Source organism: Oryctolagus cuniculus, unplaced genomic scaffold, assembly GCF_964237555.1.
Source record: "Oryctolagus cuniculus unplaced genomic scaffold, mOryCun1.1 SCAFFOLD_69, whole genome shotgun sequence".
In the NCBI taxonomy this organism is placed as follows: Eukaryota; Metazoa; Chordata; class Mammalia; order Lagomorpha; family Leporidae; genus Oryctolagus; species Oryctolagus cuniculus.
In genome coordinates, this window is record NW_027208355.1 from 508,775 (window position 1) to 532,361 (window position 23,587).

Sequence of the window (23,587 nt, forward strand, 5' to 3'; positions counted from 1 at the left end):
TCAGGCATGGAAAGCCAAGACACTCTGGGGAAAAAAAAACCTAAATGAAAGATCTCTGTGAGTGAGATCCCAGTGGAAAGAATGGGTCATCAAAGAAGGAGGTACCTTTCTCTGAAGGGAGGAGAGAACTTCCACTTTGACCATGGCCTTGTCTAAATATGATCAGAGTCAGTGAACTCAGGGGCTTCCATAGCCTTGGCAGCTCATCACAAGAGCCTAGGGTGATTACTGAGGCCATAAACAAGAGTGTCAATCTGTTAAGTCAACAACAGGAGTCACTGTGCACTTACTCCTCATGTAGGATCTTTGTCCTTAGTGTGCTGTACATTGAGATTTAATGCTATAACTAGTACTCAAACAGTATTTTTCACTTTATGTTTCTGTGTGGGAACAAACTGTTGAAATCTTTACTTAATGTATGCTAAACTGATCTTCTGTATATAAAGAGAATTGAAAATAAATCTTGATATGAATGGAAGGGGAGAGGGAGTGGGAAAGGAGAGGGTTGCGGGTGGGAGGGATGTTATGGGGGGGGAGCCATTGTAATCCATAAGCTGTACTTTGGAAGTTTATATTCATTAAATAAAAGTTTGAAAGAAAAAAAAATAAAAAAATAAACTTGAAATATAAAAAAATTTCTTTTTCTTGCCTAATAGCTCTGGCTAGAACCTCCAGAACTATATTGAATAGCAGTGGTGAGAGTGGACATCCCTGTCTGGTCCCAGATCTCAGTGGAAATGCTTCCAACTTTTCCCCATTCAATAGGATGGTGGCTGTGGGTTTTTCATAGATTGCTTTGATTGTATTGAGGAATGTTCCTTCCAAACCCAGTTTGCTTAGAGTTTTCATCATGAACGCGTGTTGTATTTTATCAAATGCTTTCTCGGCATCTATTGAGAGAATCATATGGTTTTTCTTCTGCAGTCTGTTAATGTGGTGTATCACATTGATTGTCTTGCGCACATTAAACCATCCCTGCATACCAGGGATAAATCCCACTTGGTCTGGGTGGATGATCTTTCTGATGTGTTGTTGCATTCTATTGGCGAGAATTTTATTGAGGATTTTTGCATCTATGTTCATCAGGGATATTGGTCTGTAATTCTCTTTCAGTGCTGCATCTTTTCCCGGCTTAGGAATTAAGGTGATGCTGGCTTCATAGAAAGAATTTGGGAGGATTCCCTCTTCTTCAATTGTTCTGAATAGTTTGAGAAGAATTGGAGTTAGTTCTTCTTTAAATGTCTGGTAGAATTCAGCAGTGAATCCATCTGGTCCTGGGCTTTTCTTTGTTGGGAGGGCCTTTATTACTGTTTCAATTTCTGTCTCAGTTATGGGTCTGTTTAGGTTTTCGATGTCTTCCTGGTTCAATTTAGGTAGGTTGCATGTGTCCAGGAATCTATCCATTTCTGATAGGTTTTCCTGTTTGCTGGCATACAGGTCCTTGTAGTAATTTCTGATGATTCTTTTTATTTCTGTGGTGTCTGCTGTTACATTTCCTTTTTCATCTCTGATTTTATTGATTTGGGTCTTTTCTCTTCTTTTTTTAGTTAGTTGGGCCAATGGGGTGTCAATTTTATTTATTTTTTCAAAAAACCAGCTCCTCGTTTGGCTGATTTTTTGTAATGTTTTTCTTGATTCAATCCTGTTGATTTCTTCTCTGATTTTAATTATTTCTCTTCTCCTACTAGATTTGGGTCTGGTTTGCTGTAGGTTTTCTAGATCCTTGAGGTGAATAGAAAGCTCATCTATTTGGTGCCTTTCCAATTTCTTGATGTAGGCACCTATTGATATAAACTTTCCTCTTAACACTGCTTTTGCTGCGTCCCATAAGTTTTGGTATGTTGTGCTGTTATCCTCATTTACTTCCAGAAAGTTTTTGATTTCTCTTTTGATCCCTGTTAAACATAAGAGTAGGAATAAGAGAGGGAAGAGATATATAATTTGGGACATGCTCTAGCTGACTTGCCCCAAATGGTAGAGTTAGAAACATACCAGGGGACTCCAATTTAATCCCATCAAGGTGGCATGTACCAATGCCATCTCACTAGTCCAAGTGATCAATTTCAGTTCGCAATTGATCATAATGAAAGGACTAAGAGTCAAAGGGAGCACATAAGCAAGTCTAGTACCTGCTAACACTAACCGTAGAATAAATAAAGGGGAGAGTGATCCAACATGGGAAGTGAGATACTCAGCAGACTCATAGAATGGCAGATGCCCTAAATAGCACTCTGGCCTCAGAATCAGCCCTAAAGGCATTCAGATCTGGCTGAAAAGCCCATGAGAGTATTTCAGGCATGGAAAGCCAAGACACTCTGGCAAAAGATCTCTGTGAGTGAGATCTCAGTGGAAAGAACAGGTCTTCAAAGAAGGAGGTACCTTTCTCTGAAGGGAGGAGAGAACCTCCACTTTGACTATGACCTTGTCTAAACAAGATAAGAGTCGGAGAACTCAAGGGGCTTCCATAGCCTTGGAAACTCATGACTGGAGTATAGGGAGATTACTGATGCCATAGACAGGAGTGTCAATTGGTAAAGTCAACAACAGGAGTCACTGTGCACTTACTCCTCATGTAGGATCTCTGTCCTTAATGTGCTGTGCATTGAGATTTAATGCTATAACGAGTACTCAAATAATATATTTCACTTTGTGTTTCTATGGGGGTGCAAACTGTTGAAATCTTTACTTAATGCATACTAAACTGATCCTCTGTAAAAAAAAAAAAAAAGAAAAAAAAAAAAGAAAAAAAAAAAAAAGAAAAGAAAAGAAACTATCAACTCCCAACTTGACTCTCACTGGGATTAAACATGACAATAGGTCTGATCTGATTTCATCATCATTAAAAAAAATCATCTATTATTTTTCACTTTATGTTTCTGTGTGGGAGCAAACTGTTGAAATCCTTACTTAATGTATACTAAGCTGATCTTCTGTATATTAAGATAATCGAAAATGAATCTTGATGTGAATGGAAGGGGAGAGGGAGTGGGAAAGGGGAGGGTTGTGGGTGGGAGGGACGGTATGGGGGGGAAGCCATAGTAATCCATTATTCGTACTTTGGAAACGTATATTCATTAAATAAAAGTTAAAAAAAAATAAAAAAAAGATAAAAAAAAGAAATATAAAAAAAAATTTCATTTTGTCTGAATTATTACTGTCACCTAGCTATATCATCACTAACCTAGTTTATGCCACACTAGAAGTAACCTGTTGATTTATTGGTAGGCTCTATCATTGTGACATAATCAAGTAACTCAAAATTCTTAGAGTTGCTATAGTGATTTTATTGTACACAGCTGCCTAAAACTAGGTATATGGGGATCTTTTTATATTCACATATTTATTGCACTTTATTCTTATGTTATTCAAAATTAATCATTGACTTGAAATTTTCTATTATTTAGATTGAAACACTGGTATCATCTTTTACATTATTCTAGTAATAGCCATAATATTTTCATTTAGTTCCTCACCATTACCATTTTCCTGTGTGTTAGTGCCAGTAATGTTAGGCATACTTTTCAAATATTTCCATGTATATTTGTGTCTTTTAATATTGATACCATATTATTCATCGTTACCTATGGTAATCAAACTATAATTTGAATCATGAAATTAACATCCCTTACTTATTTTCCATTTTGATTCTGGTTTTGTCACTATCATCTGTGTATATCATTAGTAATCTTTCTTTTCTTAATATCCTACCATGGGTAAACTGTGACCATCCTGGTTTGCATTTTGTTGTTGTTGTTGCGCAGTCATCAATCTCCTGTATATTCTGGTGGGATACCTTTTGTCTTGTATTTTTAACTGTTTTAAAATGCATATTGTATACATATATGCAAACAAGAGAACGTTTACCTTTAAACTTTGTGGACATATTTGTCATTATTGCAGACTCATCTTATTCAGAGTAACTTTGATGTACATATATTTCTCAAAATCATGTTGATGTCAAAATTTTCCATACATTAGATTGAAACTCTGATAATACTGTTTTAAAGTTTTTCTACAAATAGCTTGAACTTGTGTAGACTTAAGATACTGCAATATTTATGAATTGTATTGGAATAGATTATTTAGAATTATTTTTCAAACATATGCTCTGTATCTTCTTGGAACTCTATAATCAAAACAACTAAGTTACCAATTTCTTTTTTAATTTTTAATTTATTTTGTTTGAGGAATAAAATTTAATGCATTTAATATATACAGATTTGGGAATATGATGCTTCCCCCACACCACCCATACTCCTGCCTTTCTTCCTTTACCCTCTTCCTTTCCTGTTCTTATTTTTTAAAGAAATAAATTTTCAGTTAATTCTTATACTCATAAGATTAACCCTACACCAAGTAGAGAGTTTACTGAATAGTATGAAGAAAAAAAAAAGAAGTAAAGAACAAAAACAAAAAAGAAAACCATTGTTCTCTAACAATCAAGGGCTAAGTTACCCATTTCTACCCTTAATAATCATAATATAATATATAGCATTATACTTAAACTAATTTTACTTTGTTTTATCTTGTCATTGATTATTGTCATATTTATATTTTCAATAATGTATACCAAATCTCCTATGAGGAATCTGGATGTATTGTGGTTTACTTTTTTTTTTTTTACATTCATCAAAATTTCATTTTTTTTTTATTTCAAAGAACACTTTAAAAACAAAGACAAGTTGCAGGGAACAGGTTGCACTTTTATGTTCTTGCATTGCAACGCCTTCCTTCTTCATCCATGCTTCAGACAGCAGACAGAAAGGTAGTATCACCTGAGGACATTTCACCTGCTACTTCTCCCCCCCAGGTGCTGTTTTGCATTGCTGCTGAGTAAGCTATCAGACCCTGATGGCATAGCTAACACACTGCCCAAGAACCTCCAGCTCTGGTGGCAGGGCCACATGAAGCAAAGTATCATGGAGGCTTCAAAGGGGGAGCGAGCAACCCAATGCAAAGGCGGTTGATGCAGGTGCTATCTCCATGAAGATGTTCAATGGAAAGTGGATCCCTAAGGTCAAAGAGAAGCATAGCAAGAATGTCATCAAGAGTAGCAGCTTTGCCAAGACCTCAAAAATGAGCTCAAAGAGAAGGAGTCTGTAGCACTGGTTATTGGTGCTCTTCATTTTCTTGTTTGTTGCTGTGCAACTCTCCAAATTATTCAAGTATCTTGATGGGCATGTGAAGTGACTACCCTTTTAGATGTTCCCATTCTCCAGTGAATTTTAACTTGAACTCATCCCTGATGTTTGATACCCTTGTTAAAACAATTCAGTAAGCCTCCTCCTGCAGTGCCAGAATCCAATATTGATGATGGTTCAAGTCCTGCTGCTCCTCTTCTGATCTAGCTCTCTTCTATGGCCTGGGAAAGCAGTCAAAGATGGACCAAGTGCTTGGGCCCCTGCATCTGCATGGGAGACCCAGAAGAAACTCCTGGATCCTGACTTCAGATTGGCCCAACTTCAGCTGTTACAACCATTTGGCGAGTGAATTGGAAGACCTTTCTTCCTCTCTCTATGCCTCTAACTCTGTAACTCTGCCTTTCAAATCAATTAATAAAATTTTAAAAATAATTTTTTAAGATTTGTTTATTGCTCTCTTCTCCCTTCTCTCTCTCTCACTCTTTCCTCTCCTTCTCTCTCTCTCTCTCTCTCTCTCTCTCTCTCTCTCTCTCTCTCAGCTCCTCTCATCCTCGCTGTCTCTCTCCTTCTCTCTCTCCTCTCTCCTGCTCCCCTCTATTCTCTCTATTACTTTCTTTGTCCTTCTTCGCCCCTTCCCTTTAGTCTCCTGGGTTTTCCCCAATAAACCCTTTACCTTACAAAAAAAAAAAGATTTGTTTATTTATTTGAAAGACAGAGTTACACAGAGAGAAAAGGAGAGGCAGAGAGTGGGGTCTGCAATTCTGCTGGTTCGCTCCCCAGCTGGCTGCAATGTCAATCCAAAGCCAGGATCCCTGAGCTTCTTCTGGGTCTCCCATGTGGGTGCAGGAGCCCAAGGATTTGGGCCATCTTCTACTGCTTTCCCAGGCCATAGCAGAGAGCTGCATCAGAAGTAAAACAGCCAGGATTTAAACTGGTGCCCAAATGGGATTCCAGTGCTGCAGGCAGAGGCTTAGCCCACTATGCGACAGCACCAGCCTCTAAAAAATAATTTTTAAGTTACAATAACTGACCCTACTTAGTAAAGAGTAGTTTTTTTTAACGTGGCTATTAAAGCAATATGCAGTATGGATAATTAGATTAAATCTATGCAGACAGGGACTAGATATCATTAACCCTGATGTATAAATGCAATTAGCCACAATGTAAAATTTGGGCTTTTCTGGATTTTTAAACAGCTATTCACTTTATTAATCTCTTTAATTAAAAGCACACTCCTGAAAAGGCATGTAACTATCTTGTAATAAGGGCTTTTTCAATGGTTCAACTACAAAGTTTGCCTAGTTTTGCCACAACTGCTAGTACCTAAGATTTTTTACCAGTTTCTAAATGCATAGTATAAAGGGAGATGCATACAGCCACAATGTTTAACTAGTGTTTCTATTACACTATCTTGAATTTTTGCATGAGTGAATATGCGAACATAATTCTCATAAAAACAACTTGGTTGAACATTTTGTAACTTGGTCACTGCAGTTTCACTAAAATCTATCACAGTGGAGCAAGGTCAGAGAAGTTTTGTTATATTACATTATTTTCAGCAGAATTATTTTAATGTCTCAAAATAATTTACTATGCTAGACAAAACTTTAAAGAAAAATAGCATCAAAATGGCAGCCTAATCAGAATATACTGTTCAATCCAATGTGCTAAAGACAGCATGTTAATAGCATGTTTAATACCAAAACAATGTAAAATTTTACACTTAGTTTGGAGAAGGCTTTTCTATGGGACTGGCGCTGTGGCTCACTCGGTTAATTCTCTGCCTGTGGCACTGGCATCCCTTATAGGTGCCAGATTCTAGTCCAGATTGCTCCTCTTCCAGTCCAGCTCCCTGCTGTGGCCCAGGAGGGCAGTGGGGCCCTGCACCTGCATGGGAGACCAGGACGAAGCGCCTGGCTCCTGGCTTCAGATCAGCAGAGCTCCGGCCGTAACAGCCATTTGGGGGGTGAACCAATGGAAGTAAGGCCTTTCTCTCTGTCTCTCTCTCTCTCTCTCATGGTCTAACTTTGTCAAATAAAATAATAATAATAATAAAAGGAAATGGGTTTTCTAGATCTGTGATTGAAATACTCTTAGAACACCAGGTACATCAAACTAGGATGGCATCTGGAATTAAATTGATTTATCGATCAGGGTCAATCTTTACTCTTCCCCTTATTTTTTGCTTTTATAGGTTATGATTGCTGAAATTTTATTTTTACTAATGTTAAGAGTGTGCCGGGGGGCCGATGCCATGGCTCACTTGGTTAATCCTCGCCTGTGGTGCCGGCATCGCATATGGGCACTGGGTTCCAGTCCCTGTAGCTCCTCATCCAGTCTAACTGTCTGCTGTGGCCCTGGAGGGCAGTGGAGGATGGCCCAAGTGCTTGGGCCCCTGCACCCCCATAGGAGAACAGGAAGAAGCATCTGGCTCCTGGCTTCGGACTGGTGCAGCACTGGCCATTGTGGCCACTTGGTGGTGAACCAATGGAAGGAAGACCTCTCTCTCTCTCTCTCTCTCTCTCTGTCTATAACTCTACCTGTCAAATAAATTAAAAGAGTGTTCCATAAGGCACATTGTTGAGATTTTTATTACTGTTGAAAATTGAATATATTGGCTACTTACGCACTTAACCATAATTTGGTTACAAAAGTGTGAGCAGTGTCTAAGTGTTAATGGATTGGATAAAAACTGCTTATGTTTGCTTTGTTAATTGCCTCAGGTTATCTTTTTAAATAAGCTATTTTAAGAGGAACAGAAGGAAAATTTCCTACCTAGTCTATACAAAGTGCAAAACTCATAACCTCAAATATGAAGGAAAGGAGAAGAGAAAACTGCAGTGGTTAAGGATATATAGGCATTAACTACCCTGGAGTCAGAAAGGAATCAGCTGATATTAGATCAGATTTTTAATTGAATTGTTATGTTACTTTCTCACCCAGTAAATCAATTCCTGTATTTGTTTCCTCTTTGAAACAAGTCATGGTTAACTAATTCTATTTTATTGTTCCATTTAAAATCAAAGTTATTTTGCTAAATTCATAGAAGGTGCTTTTTCTTTGAATCAAATCATTCCATTTCAAAATTTCTTTTGGTTTACTATAGATAATTAGCTTTGAGTTTTTTGTTTTCTTAATGTACATTGTCTTGATAACTATTACTGCTGAATTGCTGTAGCAACAGCCAGGAAATATTTCAGATGAAAATTGTTTTCCCTTTGTCATCTCTGTGAGTTACCAATTGAGTGCATTTTATATTCATGTGTGGGTAAATGAAAACTATGTCTATTTGATTTCACAATAAAGTTTCCTGAATATTTGATGCTTTTCTTCTAAAATAAAATGATAAAGAATTCTTAATTGAGTATATTCTTTATAGTTAATAGAAAAATTTTTAAAGACTGCCTAATGTTTTGTGTTAATTGAACTATAGTATACAAGGGAATAGATATGAAGTTTATTACAGGAAATTGAAAGAGAGGAAAATATATAAAAAACACAATGAACCAAACACTTCTCTACTTAGAATTTACCATCTTATTATTACTCATGTTTGATTCAAAGAGAAAGCACAGTTCTTTGATATCCCTTTCTCAGTTGCATTTTACATATCATCTAATGTTGAGCACAACATAATAAATAATTTTTAGGAAAAAACAGACAAGTCACACAGAGTAGAAATTTGTAATGCATACATTTTCATACAACTTATATACAGATGTTTATAACTCAACAATAAAACAAACCAATAAAAAAGAAAAATTATTTGAACACACTTCATAAAAGAACACATATAAATAAGAGCACAAGAGGGGCCAGCATTGTGACATAGCAGGTCATTACTTGCCAGTAATGGAGCATCTCATATGAGCACCAATTCATGACCTGGCTGCTCCACTTCCAATGCAGCTCCCTACTAATGGCTTGGGAAAAGCAGCTAAAATAAGTCCAAGTCCTTTCACTCTGCCACCTACATGGGAATCCCAGATAAGGTTCCTGGCTCCTGGCTCCTGGCTCCTGGCTCCTGGCTCCTAGTTTTGACCTAGACCAGCCCTGGGAACCTCCACTTTGCTTATGGCCCTGTCTAAATACTGATCATATTCTTAGAATTGTATGTTTTAACTATATGGCATCTGTTCTTTTTATATTAATAAAATAAATTATTAAAAATATATAATCCATTCTGTTGGGTGTGACTAGGTATCTCACTGAGGTTTTAATTTGCATTTCACAGATGACCAATTATGGTGAGCGTTTTTATGTGTTTTTATTTTTTTAAATGTTTGTTGTTATTTATTTGAAAGCAAGAATTACAGAGAGAGGTTTTCCATCTGCTGATTCAGTCCCCAGATGGCCACAATGACCAGGCTGGTCTAGGTCAAAACTAGGATCCAGGAACCAGGAGTGGAGGAGCCAGGAACCTTATCTGCGATTCCCATGTAGGTGGCAGAGTGACTTGATCAGCCCTTGCCCTGACTGTTGATGAACAACTTAATACGTTATCCCTCTTAGTATTTTTGTTTGTTTGTTCTACTTAATACTTTTGGTTGAATACTGTAATCAATACACAGTTATTCTCAAGTGTTGAAACAATATAAGAGTGGGAATAAGAGAGGGAAGAGATGTGCAATTTGGGACATGCTCAACCTGACTTGCCACAAACGGTAGAGTTAGAAACATACCAGGGGATTCCAATTCAATCCCATCAAGGTGGCATGTACCAATGCCATCTCACTAGTCCTGGTGATCAATTTCTGTTCACAATTGATCATAATGATAGAACTAAGAGCCAAAGGGAGCACATAAACAAGACTAGTGTCTGCAAATACTAGCTGATAGAATCAAAAAGGGAGAGAACAATCCAACATGAGAAGCAAGATACACAGCAGACCCATAGAATGGCAGATGTCCTAAACAGCACTCTGGCCTCAGAATCAGCCCTTAAGGCATGTGGATCTGGCTGAAAAGCCCATGAGAGTATTACAGGCATGGAAAGCCAAGACACTCTGGCAAAAAAAAAAAAAAAAAAAAAACACCTAAATGAAAGATCTCCACGAGTGAGATCCCAGTGAAAAGAACAGGTCATCAAAGAAGGAGGTACCTTTCTCTGAAGGGAGGAGAGAACTTCCACTTTGACTACAACCCTGTCTAAATATGATTAGAGTTGGTAAACTCAAAAGACTTCCATAGCCTTGGCAACTCATGACAAGAGCCTAGGGTGATTACTGAGGCCATAAACAAGAGTGTCAATTTGTTAAGTCAACAACAGGAGTCACTGTGCACTTACTCCTCATGTGGGATCTCTGTCCTTAATGTGCTGTACATTGTGATTTAATGCTATAACTAGTACTCAAACAGTATTTTTCACTTTGTGTTTCTATGTGGGTGCAAACTGTTGAAATCTTTACTTAATATAGGATAAACTGATCTTCTGTATATAAAGAGAATTGAAAATGAATCTTGATGTGAATGGAAGGGGGGAGGGAGAGGGAAAGGGGAGGGTTGCGAGGGGGAGGGAAGTTATGGGGGGGAAGCCATTGTAATCCATAAGCTGTACTTTGGAAATTTATATTCATTAAATAAAAGTTAAAAAAAGAATAAAAAAGATGATATCAATTAAAAAAATAAAGACTATCTATAACCTTTACATCTCTTTGTGATTCTATTTCTTCTTCTACTGAAATTTCCATTGATATACACAATCATCAAAATACAATGTGTGTTGAAAGTACATTTGTCTATTTTTCAATTATATTTGAATTTGTTACTACTACCTGAGTAAATTGTCAGTAAACTAATTTATGTCAGTTCTTGCACAGAAAACTTCAGACTACCTTAGTTTTCCTTATCAGTTTTAGGCCACCAATTCTCTAAATTCAGAAGGTGTCCAATCAAATATCATGGTCACAGTATCTGAGCACAGTCTATGGCCAATTTCATCTCTCTCATTAGGAGATTGCATTTTGGCCTTATGGACATTCATGTATACTGAAATACCATTTCAATTTTGAAATGTAAGAGTTTGGTCTTTGAAATCATTGAGCTCACTTTTTTTTTTTCAAAATATTCTAGTCTAGACCAATTCCAGCCCTGTGAACCTGTGGGCATGATAACATACACTTTCATTGTGAGAGCATCATCAGCTCCAATATTCTATGAGCTGTCCTGGAAACCTTCAGATTCACAGTGCCTCTGAGCCATCTTAGTCAATGGTAACAATTCTCCACATGTGTATGTATATAGATATATGATTCTGGTATTTATAGAGCTCTGGATTATTACTTGATTATTCTAGTTTTTCAGCTATTCAAATTATCTAACGTGGATCTAGATACTGGTACATGTACTGGCAATTATGTTGGTAAGTATCAGGATCTTGATGTGAACTTGGATCTCAGAATTATATTTAGTTGATAGTTCCTTTAATTTTAGAGGTTAGCAGAGAGGGGGACACAGAGAGACAGAGTGTGTGCTACAATGTGGTTGTTCACTCCACATTGCTTTAATGACAAGGAACTGGATTATTATGGAACTCTGAAATATCCTTTTCTGATGTTGAATAAATAATATATATACATATATTTATATGTGTATATATATATATAAAATTATTAACCAAACAAAAGTCAATCTTAGAACTACACCTGCTGTGATTTTGCTTGGCTCTATATGGCAAGATTATCAACATACACAAAATCTTGTTAATTTTCTTTTCCACTTTTATGTATAAAATTAATCAGAAGGGTTTTGGGCACATATTATCATTCTCCTTTTTGAGGTGATATACTTTTGCCTTTTTCCGGTGGGTTATATGAGTCTAAATAAACCTTTTATTTTTTATTGTTTTTTAAGCTTTATTTTATTTATAAGAAAGACAGAGTTACCGAGAGGTTAGAGACAGAGAGAGAGGTCTTCCATCCTCTGGCTCAATCCTCAAATGGTCACAATGACCAGAGCTGAGCCAGGAGCTACTTCCAGGTCTACCACATGGGTGCAGGGGGCCCAAGGACTTGGGCCATCCTCTTCTGCTTTCCCAGACCATAGCAGAGAGCTAGATCAGAAATGGATTAGTTGGGACTTCAACCAGTGCCCATATGGGATGCTGGCACTGCAGGCTGGGGCTTTAACTCACTGTACCCTGTTGATATTTTTACAGTATAGCTGTAGATGCCAGTGTCTTTCATTTAAGAGATTTTTTTGGTAACTGGCATGATATTTTCTTTACTTATTGTTGATTTTTTCAGTTATTTCTGGTTTTGTGTACATCTAATACATACTGCTTCACCCAATTCTCTTGTGTTTGTCATGGTATTATTGCTCCTACATTGTTGCTTACTGTTGTTTCCAGTCATCAGAACATAGGTTATGTACTGACATGTGCATTCCTTTTTAATTTTTATCTGTTATATTAATATAAGAAAATAGATTTAATGTATTTCATAGATACAGTTCTAAGAAGACAACCATACTTCCAGCCTCCCTCCCTTAATCCCCTCTTTCTTTAATTCTTTTTTCTTTAACTTTTGCAATAACATACTCTCGATTTACTATATAATTACAAGTGTAATGCACCACTATCATAATTTTCAACAAATAAAAAGTAGAAAGATTACTGTTTCATTTCTATAATATGTATACATCAATGATGTGTATGTAGTATAAGCCAATCCGAGTACATGGAACTATAGATAATCATGGTTACCTTTTATTGTTGGTTTAATAAGTTCCACAAAAACTTAAGTTTAGAACAATCCATGATTTTAAAAATTTTCTGGGAATAAAATAATTTATTGGACTCTTATTCAACAAATATCTTTACATCTGCTGATCACACTATTATTTAACCTATATTATCAGGCAATTTATATATATATATAACCTATATAATCAGTCCATTATGATTACCAAAACATAGTATATATTATCAAATATGCAATGTTTTAGTTATCATTGTTTTAATGCACTTGTGTGATCCATTTTTATCATTAATATCCTACTGTGAATTAGTCCTGCTATTATTAATCCCAGGCCTTACGTGGCTTTGCATTTGTGACATGGACTTGATGAAAATAATCTAAAGTGTCTTTGCAACTATTTCATGTCCCCAGATTCTTAGAGTCATCTTAACCCATTCAATATTTCTCAGTTCCCAAGGGATATATTATTTTAATTTGGCTGGAATTCTATAGGATTATAAGTTGACTATCATTTTGAATTTTCAAAGTGTATCTGTAAATACAAATATCTTTCTTGATGATATTCCTGGTAATTTCCAAGATCTTTGCTTTATTTCCATTCACTTTTTCTCCTTATTTTGCACTTTAAATGTAATTGAATGAACTTTTTCAACAAATACGTGCTTATCACTGTATTATTATAAAATAACAGTTCTACCCTCAGTAATGACAGCGTAATTTATATACTAATAAGCAAAAAGTTTTTAATCTTTACTTTCTATTTGTATTGCCCAATTACATCATCAAATCATAGCATTTACCAATGCTAGCATAGTGAACATGTGACCATGTTTGCTAGGTTTTTCATTTTTCTGTCAATTCACTCAAAATTCTGGAAGAAAATAAGCAATTTTTATCTTCAAAACTTCTCAGAGACATCTAAGGCCAAACTCTTTGACTGTTTCAAGGATGTTTTTCACACTTTATGGATTTTTTATGGGACTACATTCTTATTGATGTTGAAATTTTCAATAGCCTAGTTCTCGGTGCTCATGTTGTTCCTTTAAGATCACTCTGGAAGGGACAAGACCTGTTCTGGATTTTATTTCCTGCAAATTTTTATATGATTTGATCATATTTTATTGGAATTCATTGTTCCTTCCAAAATACTTTATTCACTCATGGTTATGACAATATCATTTTTATCATAACAATTACATACATTATTGTCTTTGAATTCAATGATATTACCCACATGTAATTTCATTTTCTTGGTGTATCTTGATCCAGCATCAAGAATCTGTAGATGTCTTCATTGACTTTTTCACTGTAACATTATTAGCCCTCTGAAAAATGTCTAAGTTGTCTTGGACTCCTTCATGTATACAGTGTCTCTGAATGTTCTAACATCAATGTATTTGCCATCAGATTCCCACTTCTTTTTAAGATTCATCTATTTATTTGAAAGTCAGAATAGAGAAATATTGTTTTTTTCCAGTGGGAGATAATGAACTCAATGAAAATTCTGTAGTTTGTCCTGGTATTGTTCACAAACACAGTTGCTCAAAGATGTCTAGTTCTGGAGTAGTGATTAATCCTATGAAACTCATATAATTTTTACACTCTATTTTAATCGTATGCTAAACTGACCATTTTGTTTGAAAGTATTCATGAACTGTATCTAGATATTTTAACTATGTTTAAGAATCTTCTGTTGAGTGCATGATCTTCTCTGGATTTAATTTCTTTCATTTTTCAATATTATGTTTAAATACTTTTTTAAAAGTTTTATACATATTAGATTTTCCTTTATAACTACTTATCACTACTATTGTTACCATTTCACTTACAATTTACAGTTTTCAAAATATTTTGTTATAACATTACCATTTTATTTTTGTCATTCAAAATAATACTATTGCCATGTCTTATCAATATTCTAATGTCTATCAATACTAGCATAGTGAAGCTCTGACCATCTTGGATGAACAATCCTTGTGACATCCAAACTCGATGATATTTATGTACATTCTCCTGACAATGTACATATTCATGATTATTTTTATTATTTTTTAAAACTTAGAGAGCGATACAAGGAGGTGGAGAAAGATACAGAGAGAGTGAGAGAAAAGTGAGAGACACAGATATTCCATCTAATGGTTTATCCCCAGATTGCTGCACCATCCAGGGCTGGACAAGACCCAACCCAGTTGCCATGAAATTAATTCAAGAAGCCTCCCATGTGGGTGGTGGCAAGCACTCAAGAACTTTAGGTAACATCTGCTCCCTCCCAGGAACATTAGAAATGACCTGTATCTAAAGCTGTGTAGCTAGGACTCAAATGGTCACTCTGATATGGGATGTAGTCATTGTAGATAGTGGCTTACCCCCACTGAATTGGGACACCTACACTGTATACAATTTCTCAGATCAATGCAACCCTCAACTTTTTCTCTTTTTAAAGATTTATTTATTTATTTATTTATTTGAAAGGCAGAGTTGAGAGAGAGAATCTTCCATCCACTGGTTTACTTTTCCTATGTCTGCAACTGTAGGAGCTGGACCAGTCCAAAGTCAGGAGCCATGAGCTTCTTTCAGGTCTGCCACATGGGTGCAGGGGCCTAAACACTTGGGCCATCCTTTCCTGCTTTCCCAGGCCATTAGCAGGGAGCTGTATTGTAAGTGGAGTAGTCAGGACTTGAACAAGTACCCATATGGAATGTTTGTGCTGCATGCATAAGCTTCACTTTCTATGCCATGCACCAGTCCCAACCCTCCTCCCTTTCAAATGATGTGTTCTTTACCTTATGTTGTGAAATCAGCAAGTACAGTTGTTGGTGCACATATTTTTTAAAATATTATCCTGCTAAGTGCACTGATGTTTACTTGATTTAACTACCTTAGCCTTTTTGTAATTATCTAATTATTATTCAATTGTAATGGAACATTGTTTAACAAATTGCTTTTATTGGCTCTTACTCTACCATTGCTCAGTACTACTTCCAGTAATTAGCATATAATTTGTAACAGCTGTATTTTTTTTTTTTTTTTTTTTTGCCAGGCAGAGTTAGACAGAGAGAGACAGAGAGAAAGGTCTTCCTTTTTCTGTTGGTTCACCCCCCAAGTGGCCGCTAAGGCCAGCGCATTGCAGCCGGTGTGCTGCACCGATCCGAAGCCAGGAGCCAGGTGCTTCCTCCTGGTCTCCCATGCTGGTTCAGGGCCCAAGGACTTGGGCCATCCTCCACTGCACTCCTGGGCCACAGCAGAGAACAGCTGTGTTCATTTTGTTTTAATTTACTATTATCACCCATATGAATCATCAATACCATAGTGAAAGCAAATTACAACAATATGATATCATCAACAAAATGAAAATTTCTGTTTCCTTAACAATTTTATGTACCCAGTTTTTAAAATCTTGTCCAGTATAATCACTTTCACATTCTAGGTGGTATTTTTAAAATTTTTCTTTAGTTCTGAAAATCTAAAAATTATCCTAGTGCTTTGAACTCAGTAATGTAGTGCTGCTTAGAAGTATGTTTCCTCCAAGATTCATTGGATATCCTGCAAAATTTCACTTTATGTTTCATTCATTTCTGTTTTCCTTTGAATTTTGATGTGAATATAATTAAAATTTTTAGCAAATAGTCATTATAACTAACTGTTGTCAGTTTCTCAATTCTTCCACCTATAAATTGAGTTTTTACTTACAATAAACAATATATATTAACAAATGCACCCCTTTTGTAATTTTGTTTATCTTTGAATTCATTTCCAACAGATGTGTACATCATCTATATTCTGTCAGCCACTCCTCCCACTGTGCACCTCAGGACATCTTGCTCACATTTTAATTGTGAGACCACTGACAGTCTCTCCTAGCCACTGAATTACACACATTTTTCAGAACCAGAACCAGCATAGTCTAATGGAACAATGTTCTCATTATAGGTTATGTATGTTTTGTCTATTCCTGAGTTCTATGTAACAGTACCTTCTGTTATTACATTTTAAAGAGTATCTGTAGGTGTTATTGTTTGGGCATAGCAAGTAAAGCTGCAAACTGCAGCACTGGCATCCCTTATGGGCACCAGTTCATGTCCCAAGTGGTCCACTCCTGATATAGCTTCCTACAATTGGCCCGGGAAAGCACAAGATGATGGTCCAGCTCTCTGGGCCCCTGCCACCCATGTGAGAGATCTGGAAGAAGTTCCTGGAATTGGCTGGAACCAGTGCTGGCCATTGTGTCCATCTAGGGGCTTAACAAGCAGATAGAAATTCTCTTTCTCTACTTCTCTGTAACTCTTTCAAAGTAAATAACTAAATATTGAAAAATAAAGAATATCTCTAGATATAATTGCCTTCCTTGACACTTTTCCCAATTATTGTCATGATCTTTATTTTAAATACATACAGGAGCCAGTGCTATGGAGCAATGGGTTAAAGCACCAGCCTGCAACACTGGCATCCCATATGGTACCCGGGTCAAGTCTCAGCTGCTCCACTTCTGATCCAGCTCTCTGCTATGACCTGGGAAAGCAGTAGAAGATGGCCCAGGTCTTTGGGCCCCTGCACCCATGTGGTAGACCTTTCCAGACCTCTCTCTGGTTCTACCTCTCTCTCTGTAACTCTTTCAAATAAATAAAATAAATCATTAAAAATATGCTCTTCTTTTCTTTTTTGTCATTGTAATGAAGTATTTTTCACCAAGTCCCCCCACTTTTTTAAAAGATTTATATTTATTTGAAAGACAGAGTTACAGAGAGAGAGAGAGATAGAGTGCCAGAGAGAGAGAGAGAGAGAGAGGGAGAAAGAGAGAGATGTCTTCCATTCTGCTGGTTCACTCCCCAAATGACTGCAATGGACAGAGCTGAGTTGATCTGAAGAAAGGAGCCAGGAGCCAGGAGCTTCTTCCAAGTCTCCCACGTGGGTGCAGGGTCCCAAGGACTTGGGTCATCTACTGCTGCTTTCCCAAGCCATAGCAAAGAGCTGGATCAGAAGAGGAGCAGCCAGGACATGAACCGGCACCCATATGGGATGCCAGCCCTGCAGGCTGGGGCTTTAACCCACTGCCTCATGGTGCCAGCCCCATCCCCCTTTTTTATATCTGCTTTTCATATCATTATTGCTCCTACCAAGAAATAAGATCTATTTATGGAAACGCAATATCATTTATAAGCACTGTCTGTCTTTTGTATATTTGTTCATCTCTGAATTTACTGCTACCACTTGGATATATAATCATTCATGATGTTTTGGATAAAGGGGTTGTCTTTCCCTGATTTATGTTCATTAAGCTTTTAGTTATCATTTTAATGTAATTATAATGAACTCATATTCACCAGATGCATGAGCATGTTATTGTCATTAGAAGATTGCTCATATAATATTACTCAGTACTAATTCTGGTAATCAAAATATAAATTATATTATCTGTATTGGAATTTACCTCTACCAACAGCATATATCATAATTAACCTAGGTAAGACAATCCTAGCACTGAGAAACTTAGTCCATCTTGCTTGTTTTTTTTTGTTGTGGGATGAACAAAACCAAAAATTTTGCTAAGGGTTCTTGGCCTGTTCTATATGTACCCACCCTCCTCCATGAAAAATGCCTTTTACCAATATAGTAAATCTATCTTTTGAGGTGATATAGATTTTAACTTTTCTGGTGGTCTAGAACACTGTAAATAAATCTATGATTATTGATATTTTAGAAAGTATAGATTTAGATGCTGATGCATTTCAGTTATGATTTTAATAGTAAATGTCATTAAATATCCTTGATTTTCTGAAATTTATTATTTTCTCAAATTTAAAGTAATTGTTAGCCCTTTTAGTTCACCAAGTTACCTCACATCTGCTTGCCACTATATTTTTGCTCTTCAACTTACTGCTTTGTGCTACTTCCAGTAATCAATGTATAACTTATATGGTAACATGTGTATACCATTATTTGGTTTAGATGTTCTTTTACTTGAGAATATCAATTTTATCCTCCAGTCAGCCTACCTACCAGAGAAGCTGAGATCATCCTGCTTGTAGGTTTCATTGTGACATCATGAAATCAATGAAAATTCCCTAAGCTTTATTGAAGTATTCACATACTCTTTTTCAGAACTGTCTCATGCCACTTTACTCATTCTCCATTCCCAGGTGATATTTGGTCAGTACTTTTGGTGTTCTAAGTGACTAAATAGTTAGTTTTGCATTGTGAATATTAGGTAAATAAATACCTAAAAATGTCTTCACATTAAAATTATCCTGGTTATTTGGATGACCTGTGATTTATATCTTCATTTTTTAATTGTAATTTGTAAATGTTTTGGAATATTTGGAATAATAATGATGAAAAAATTATATGCCCTGGAAATCTATTGTGGCTCCTGTATTATAATGCTAAATACTATTAGCAGTCATGTAATATAATTTATATTATGAGGTGTACATGCCTTTTATTTCATTTGAACTGTGATTATCACCTTTATATATTGTTGATATCTTATACAGGCCAGTCCTAGTACTGTGAACATCACATTATCTTGGTTGGGTTGTTCACTGTCTCCTAGTAACTTCCCTATTTACCATTTCTTAGAACCAGCTTAATCCAACAAATTCCGTTCCCTCCTCTGGTAACATATTTTTGCCTTTTCTTGAGCTTCATGGTATTTTAAGTTTACACTTAATTATGAATTTCAAAAGTGTAGCTCCAGATATGGTATCTTTCTTTTTTCATTGTTCTTTTATAATTTTTTTTTAATTTTCAATTTTCATGTAACTGAATTGAACAATATTTTTTTCAAAAATCCATTACATATACTTGTCACTTTATTAATGTGCCTATCAAGCACTTGGGCCATCCTCCACTGCCCTCCTGGGCCACAGCAGAGAGCTGGACTGGAAGAGGAGCAAGTGGGACTAGAACCTGGTATCCATATGGGATGCCGGCACCACAGGCAGAGGATTAACCAAGTGAGCCATGGCACCAGCCCTCCAACTCCATTTTTTGTACACTTTATTTTCCATATAAAGAGTCCATAGCAATTCTTAAGCAAATTATGGTAATCTTTAATATCAAAAAAGTACAGTTTGGATTATCGATATGAAAGAATCTGCTATCAGTATGAAGATAAGAGAAACATAAATGAATACTTTTATATAAAGAGATGTTAATTTTCCCATTAACTGTACAAATATATACTGAGACTATAAATATATTTTGAAATATATTGAGAATCCACACTATGTAAGATATTATACTGGGCTCTGAAGATAAAACAGACAAAATTGCTGTTCTTATTCAGGTTAGAATCTAGTGAAGAAGAAATGAAACTAAAATTACAACTCTAAATTTATGTAGATTTATTAAGATAACAGAGTTTAATATGATCACATCGGAGAATTCAATCTGCACTAGAACCAGGGGAGATTTTCGTGAAGGTAGGATAAGTAGACTGAAAAATAAAAGATAGGCACAAAGCAGTTAAAAAAAGGGAGAAGATTATCTTGGCCAATCTACAACACACGCTGAAGCTCAAATGCAGTTTGCTTGTGACCAAGATAAAGTAAGGGCTGTTTATCTTCCTACATGAAACAATAAAAAATATCTGCATTATGCACAATGTTCATAATAATGGGCCTCGAGAAATGAAGCCAATACCGGAAAGCCAGAAAAGAAATGAAGTAGGCCTCACACACTCCACAGCTCCTTCTAGAGAGAGATTCTAGACCAAATCACAGGAGAAGGAACTGGGGCAGTGTCTGCCCGACTCCCTGAGCAGATGTGATGAAGCCGAGCATCTGGGAACACAAAGGCAGTCCCATATCACAGGGCAGAATAGGGGGGAGGAAAAGGCAGGAATGAGGAAGAACCAGGACTTGTTGATTCGGGGAGCGCGAGCACCACGGCCAGACCATGGCCCGCACGCCTTCTCCTCACTGGGGCCTCGGAGCCCCCGGAGCCTCCTGTACCTCAGGCGGCCAGGACCCGCGGTCCTCAGTTTCTTCGTCGACCCCCACTGCGGCGGGAGAGGACACCACCGCCCAACACTGCATCAGAGAAGGAACCCGACATGCCCGCCCAAGAGAGGAGAGTGAAGAGGAGGAGGAGAAAGATGATGAAGAGGAGGATGAAGGGGAGGAGAAAGAGTCTCACGGTGGAAGGCAAGAGGGAAAAAAACAAAGTAGAGAGGTTGACAGTGCAAGTCTCTTCCTTACAAAGGGAGCCATTTACAGTTGCACAAGGACGGGGCAGGCACTTTGTGAAACTGAAAGGATGTATTTGTTTCTGAGTAAGAAAAAAGCAGATAAAATTAGAAATCTACAAAAACTGCTTTACAATAGACCAGACACAGTGTCCTCATTGAAGAAGAATGTGGGTCAGTTCAGAGGTTTTCCACTTGAAAATGGAAGTATTCAGTATAAAAAGAAGGAAGAAATGTTGAAAAAGTTTAGAAATGCCGTATTAAAGAGCATCTGCGTGGTTCTTGATTAGGAGAGGTCAGGTGTAAATAGTGAACGAGTGAAGAGGATCTTGAATTTCTTATTGCATCCAAAGCCTTCTGGCAAACCATTGCCAAATTCTAGAAAGACTTCTAGCAAAGGCAGGAAGAAGGTGCGCAACAGCTCTGGAACAACAAGGAAGGCGAAGCAAACCTAATATCCTGAAATTCTGTTAGATGAGTCTAGTAGTGATGATGAAAAGAAAAACAAGAGTCTTCAGAGGATGAAGGTAAAGAAAGTGAAGAGGAGCCATCAAAAAAGACTTCTAATAGAGAAAAACCTAAACAGAAAGCTACTGCAAAAGTAAAATGTCTGTAAAAAGTGCTAATGTTAAGAAAACAGACAGCAGCACCGCCAAGAAGAATCAAGACAGTTCAAGGAAGAAAGTGAATCTGAGGATAGTTCAGATGATGAACCTTTAATTAAAAAAATTGAAGAAACCACCTACAGAAGAAGAGTTAAAGGAAACAGTAAAGAAATTATTGGCCAAATCTAACTTGGAGGAAGTCACAATGAAGCAGATTTGTAAAGAGGTATAGGAAAATTATCCTGCTTATGAGTTAACTGAAAGAAAAGATTTCATTAAAACAACTGTTAAAGAATTAATTCTTGAGACTGAGATGACTTGTTTCCATAGATTCGAAGATCTGATTTATACCATTGTACTAGCAAAGAGAATGTATTTCCTTTTCTAAATCCTTGTTAAGCATTGTGATAGGACAAACCTGCTGACCCTTTATTATCTTGAGTGTAATGTAAAATTGAGTTTGCCATTTTAAATTGCATTTCTATTCAGTTTTTAGTTAAAATTCTTGCATGGCAGCAATTATTTCTTTCTTTTATAGTTGTATTTTGTACAATTTTGATTTATATAAGGATATAGATCCTTGAGTTGTGGTTTCTAGTGCACTTCATATTAGCTTGCTTAAGACATTCTTTTAATCAGGTAGAACAAAAGCTATTATAACCGGCATTCATACACAGACTATTTCAGCATTTAGTACATGAACTATTTTGAATCCACATCTCTTCTGTCAGAGGGAAAGCTTCAGTGATGGTGTGTTCATCATGTAACAATACACATGCTACAGTTGTCCAGGACTAGATTGGAACTTCTCTCCTGCATGTGTCTATTTGCCAAGTTGTCAGCATCACAGAAGTGACAGATGTTATTTCTGTATTTTTAAAGACCAATTTGTTGTATATAAGGTTTTTAATTTCTTTTGTGAAGATCAATTTTTAAACTCACACAGGTAGGTTTCTTTCCACTTGTAAATGATAAAATGTCAGTGTTGAGGCAGATAGTGTGACAGCAGTGAAAGAATTCAGTGACAGGACACTAAAGGGACAAACTGTGCTCCTGCTTTGCCTTTAAAGTGTCATCAATTTGTAGTTTTAGTGTTAACTCTGCAAAAATGTTTGTTGATACATTTTATATTAAGGACAGACCAAAATCAATACATCAAAATTTCAAAAACTTTGGGAAGAGGGGTTATATACAAGCACATTTGGCTTATTAGTAAATGAAATAATTCTTATTAACTGCTTTGCCCATATAAAATGTTCATATTTACAGAAAACTTGACCACCCTCATAATGATGATAAAGGTACCAGGTAATGGTGCCAGAAATGTTAGGCGATAGTGGCTATCTCTGACAAAGTATTTCTCAGAAGTGATAATATGCTTATCTTTGCCATTAAAGAAATTCAGTGTATTTGTGTATTTGTGGCTGTGGGGTTTGAAATTTTGGCCAATCAGGATTCTAGGTGATCAGTATATGGACCACTCTTTTTTTTTGCTATGAATATAAAAATAAATAAGAATGTTCATATTTTGTGTCTTTTTTCTCACTGTAGATACCCACTTTTTCCTGTGTATTATCCCTCAAATGCCTTTACATCTACATGTTCTTTTATTTATTTTGACAGGCAGAGTTAGACAGTGAGAGAGAGAGACAGAGAGAAAGGTCTTCCTTCCATTGGTTCACCCCCCAAATGTCCGTTATGGCCGGTGCACTGCGCCAATCTGAAGCCAGGAGTCAAGTGCTTCCTCCTGGTCTCTCATGCGGGTGCAGGGCCCAAGGACCTGGGCCATCCTCCACTGCCTTCCTGGGCCACAGCAGAGAGCTGGACTGGAAGAGGAGCAACTGGGACAGAACCAGTGCCCCAACTGGGACTAGAACCTGGTGCCAGCACCGCAGGTGGAGGATTAGCCTAGTGAGCCACAACGCTGGCCTACATGTTCTTTTTTTTTTTACTTTTATT

General features: G+C 36.7%; 1 long non-coding RNA gene and 1 pseudogene across 3 annotated transcripts in view; one reads left to right on the top strand and one right to left on the bottom strand.

Moving 5' to 3' along the window:
- LOC138848323 (uncharacterized) overlaps nt 1-23,587 on the bottom strand; it is a 51,568-nt gene that overhangs the window by 17,527 nt on the left and 10,454 nt on the right. The gene's annotated exons all lie outside the window — the stretch shown is intronic.
- LOC103346017 (protein DEK pseudogene) lies at nt 19,784-23,540 on the top strand (annotated as a pseudogene).